This window comes from Corvus brachyrhynchos, unplaced genomic scaffold (genome assembly GCF_000691975.1).
Source record: "Corvus brachyrhynchos isolate BGI_N302 unplaced genomic scaffold, ASM69197v1 scaffold1022, whole genome shotgun sequence".
Classification (NCBI taxonomy): domain Eukaryota; kingdom Metazoa; phylum Chordata; class Aves; order Passeriformes; family Corvidae; genus Corvus; species Corvus brachyrhynchos.
Window position 1 is genome coordinate 8450 of NW_008236466.1, and position 4657 is coordinate 13106.

General features: G+C 46.1%; 1 long non-coding RNA gene across 1 annotated transcript in view; it reads right to left on the reverse strand.

The window, feature by feature from the left end:
- Window positions 1-4657, reverse strand: part of LOC108444628 — a 17230-nt gene that overhangs the window by 748 nt on the left and 11825 nt on the right. The window lies entirely within an intron of this gene.

The following is a 4657-nucleotide window of genomic DNA, read 5'->3' on the forward strand; positions in this document are numbered from 1 at the left end:
TGTCTTGGGGTGACTTTATGATGTGTATCCCCTATCGCTGCTCTATGCCCAGAAATTAACTTTGTGCCTTTCTGTGCCTTTAAATTGAGCCTGAGAGGGGGGAGAGGGAAAAAAACCAAACTTTTCAAAGCGGTTGTTCAAGGACACACATGCACACTCCTCTGCGTGCTGCTGCAGCAAGAGCAGAGGAAGCACCTTTCTTGCTTTTCAGCCAGCTTTCAGCTCCTTTTCTCTGGAGGTAGGTGGAGAGCTGAACTTTGTTTTCCTGGAACTTCGGTTTTTCCCCTCTTCTCTTCTGGACTGTTTCAACATCAGAACACATAGGGAGAATTTTCGACTGAGGCCCTGGAGGTGGGCCCATGACCCAGCTCGGAGGAGGAGGAGAGACCACACCTACAGAAGGACTCTGAAATTTCCCCAGGTTTCTCTCCACAGTGAGAGGTTTTATTATTTAGCATTATTATCCTTTTCCTGTGTGTTCGTTAAATAAATAGTTTTTACCTCTTTCACCTTCCTCTGAGGAAAATTTCTTTTTTCCCCGAACCTGGTGGGGGAGGGGTGGTTTGTAACCTGCCTTCTATCAGAGGATATTTTTCCTCCAAATTTGTCCAAACTAGCACAAATCTCCATTCTCTTTCTGATTTGTGCACAGGCCAGATGGGACTGTTGAAGGGTGAGTGAGTCTTGCTGATCACCCCTTGGCTCTCCAGCTCATGGATCATCTTGTGGATGGGGATCATCACAGCATCTCGAGTTGTCCGGAACTGTTGGCGATGCACTGTCGAGGTAGCAATTGGTACTCTTTGTTCTTCCCCCTTCAGAAGGCCTACTACAGATGGGTTCTCTGATAGTCCAGGCAAGGTGTTCAATTGCTTAATGCCCTCTGTCTCCACAGCAGCTATTCCAAAAGCCCACTTGAGTCCCTTTGGGTCTCTGAAATACCCGCTTCGGAGGAAGTCTATGCCAGAAATGCACGGGGCCTCTGGACCAGTCACAATGAGAAGTTTCTTCCACTCATTTCCGGTCAGGCTCACCTCAGCTTCCACTAGGGTCAAGTCCTGTGATCCACCTGTCATGCCAGCAATAGAAACAGATTCTGCCTCCACATGTCACAGTGGGATTAGCGTGCACTGCGCACCAGTGTCGACCAAAGCATCATATTTTTGTGGTTCTGATGTACCAGGCCAATGAATCCACACAGTCCAAAAAACATGGTTTTCCCTGACCTCTACTGGGCTAGAGGCAGGGCTCCTCTAGTCCTGGTTATCCTTCCTTCCCTGAGCATATATTTCAGAGGTTCCTTCAAGGGGATCGGACATGTCATCTTCTCTTTCATCATTTTTGGTGGTTCGGCTATGGGCAACTGGAGCTACTTCCTTTTTGGTGGAACTTCCTTTCTGAGTCTTGCGCTTCTTCAATTCACGCACCCGTGCTGCCAGAGCAGAAGTGGGTTGTCTCTCCCACCTCCTCATGTTTTCCCCACTATCACACAGGAAGAACCACAGCTCACCTCGTGGGGTGTCCCTTCTCTCTCTATTGGGGAACGTTTGTGTCTGGTAACAGAATCTCTGGTTTGTACTGCTGAGATTTGGAGAAGGTGCTCTTTAATCTCCTTCTTGTGTTCCTGGTGATTCTCCTCCATCCTATCTTCCACTTTCTGCAGATGTGTTTCCACAGCTGCGATTCTTGCATGTGTTGGGCCATGCACGGCATCTGCATATGCTCGGAACTTCTTTGCCATATCACCCATGGTCTCATCCCCATCATCCAGTTTCATTATTGCTAAAGCAGAAGCATGTTCTTGTAGCCCAAGTCGTATGAGTTTTCGTCACATCACTGGTGTAATTTTGACCTTGTCTGGACTCCTGAATCCTGGGTCACCTGTTTAGACAATCTCTACCACCACTAGTTGTCTCAAGCATTGGATCCCTTGTTCTATGGTCTTCCTTGGGGTTTGCTGCACATAGAAATCATCTTTGCCCCACACTTCTCAAGAGCTGTGTCCAAAGACTGAGAGGTTCAGGCCTCCTTACCATCCCTTGGTCGATAGCCGGATCATGTGACAAGGATCCCAAATGCCTTGCTTCAGCACCATCCTGAATTGTATTATTGCCTGCAGCGTCCCAAATACAGACCATCCAACTTAATATAGATTAATCAGACCGTCAGTATAATCCTATCTCAGGCCACGAAGGTCCTTCATGGACATGGACTCAATAATGATTTCTGGTTCTGAGTCAGTTGCTGGCTTTGAGGATCCTTCACCCCCATCATCATCATCATCACCTTTCACTGGGCGATTGGTTTTGGTTGTGTGGTTTTTTCTCATGGTAGGAGCAACTCAATTGTCATTAGTGTAGGCTCCCTGTCTGATTTGGCTGCAGCCTGAGTGACTGGGGTGTCTGCTGATTTATCTTCCTGCCCCTCTACCTTTATCTGCTGCCCTACAGTATCTAGCAGGGTGCGATAAGCATATGCCAAGGCCCAGCATATTGCAATGAGCTTTTTCTCAATAGAGATGTCATTGCACTTCTCTTTCAGATATTTCCCCACCTCAGCTGGGTTCTGAATTTGTTCAGGGGGGAAATTCCAGGCTATTGGGTCAGAGAATTCCTTCAGGGTTTGGCCCATATCCTCCCATTCCCCATACCACTCAGGATTTTCCTCACCTGGGTCAGGTGTCTCATCAGCCACCCTGGAAATCTCAGCCCTCATTCTAGACAAGCTGCAAACAACATAGAGGAAGCCTACCAGATAAAATACCAGGAAGGTGGTCTCTTTAATATTCAGGGGAGACTGAACATTCTCAAAAGGTAATGTATCAAATTTAAAGGGGAAGGAGATTAAAGGCTGGGAAACCCCATCCCCTCCTCCTCTAACAAACTGGGTGGAATTACTAATAAACTCCCAAAACAGATTACTGAAACTAGGATTGGGGTTAGGATGGAGAAACCCTCCAGTCAAAATATGTCCCAAATATTTAACCTTTTTCTCTACTAACTGCACCTTCTTTTCAGATACTCTAAGTCCCTTTTTAGCAAGAAAATTAAGCAGCTTCACAGTAGCCTCTTCAACCACCTTTTCCTGTTCCCCGGATAAAAGCAAGTCATCCACGTACTGCAACAACCTAACTCTCGAGGGTGGAGTAAACAATAAACTTTCTTAATATGTTCTGCAAGGCTTGCCCAAACAAAACAGGTGACTCTGTATATCCCTGCGGGAGGACTGTCCATGTCAATTGTTGTTTTACCATTTTCTCTTCTTCTTCCTGTTCCCACTCAAATGCAAAATACTGTTTAATGTCCTCTGTAATTGGACAACTCCAGAAAGCATCCTTCAAATCCAGTACTGAATAATACTGATGTGAAGAAGGGATTTGATTCAGGATGGTATAGGGATCTGGAACTGTGGGATGCCTTGGTTTAACAATTTCATTTATTATTCTTAAATCCTGCACCATTCTGTAGGTTCCATTTGGTTTCTTAACCAGCAGGATAGGAGTGTTATAGGGACATATACATGGCTCCAAAAGACCTGCCTTTAGCAGGGACTCAATGACAGGCTGTAATCCCTTCCTTCCCTCCCTTGAAAAAGGGTATTGCTTTTTAGACACCACTTGTCCTGGTTGCTTCAAAGTAACTTGGAGAGGCTCTATATCTAATTTTCCATATTTCCCTGGTGCTGCCCACACTTCTGGGTTTATTTCAGCATAAGCCTTCTCAGACATTTTACACAAAGTTATCACAGTGTTAGCCTCTGTATCATTTTTCACAATACTAATTTGCATTCCCACTTTAGCCATCAACTCCCTTCCCAGTAAATTACAATCACAGTTAGGAACAAACAGGAATTCATGCATTTCAAACCTATCCCCCACATCAATAACAGCGGTTGAATAAAATGCACTTGCTCATCCTTTCCACTCACCCCTTGAATAATCAAAGATCTTTTTGACAATTTTCCCCCTTTGGGGATAAAATTCAAAGTGGATCGAGAGGTCCCTGTGTCTACCAGGAAACACACCTCCTCTCAATCTGGACCCACCTTAAAAGTTAACAAGGGCTCCAGTGTGTTGGGTCCCTGGTATAATGGGAGCTCCTGACACCCCTAGCAATCCATCTCCATTATCCTCTGGACTTCCTTCTCCTGAGGATCCAGCTGTTCCTGCGGACAGTCCCGCTTCCAATGTCCTTCTGCCCTGCAGATAGCATACTGATTCCTTCCCAACCGCTATTTGGGTTGGCTCTCCCCTGCTGAGGAGGGAATGCTTCTGCCACTTCCTTGTGGCCGACTGCATCCCTTCTATCCTGGGGGACCCCTTGGGCCCTGCAGTTTATCCCTCTGGGGCCGTAAAAACTCTGCCATCACCTTTGCCTTTGTTTTTGCCTTTTCCTCATCCCTTCTTACATACACTTGCTGTATCTTTCTAACCAGTTCATCCAGGGACTTATTCTGTCCTTCCTCTGGTCTCCCCCAATACTGCCTGTGGGTACTCATTCTCCCACAGTTCAAAATCATTTGTTTCTCCAGTGACCCAAACAAAATCTTTAAAAGAAAATCCTAATCCTTCCACGTACAATCTGCATTTCCTGGATATTCCTTCCTCCTCCTCCTTGTGCTCACTCTCCTCACCACACACCGTATACCAGAGCCAATC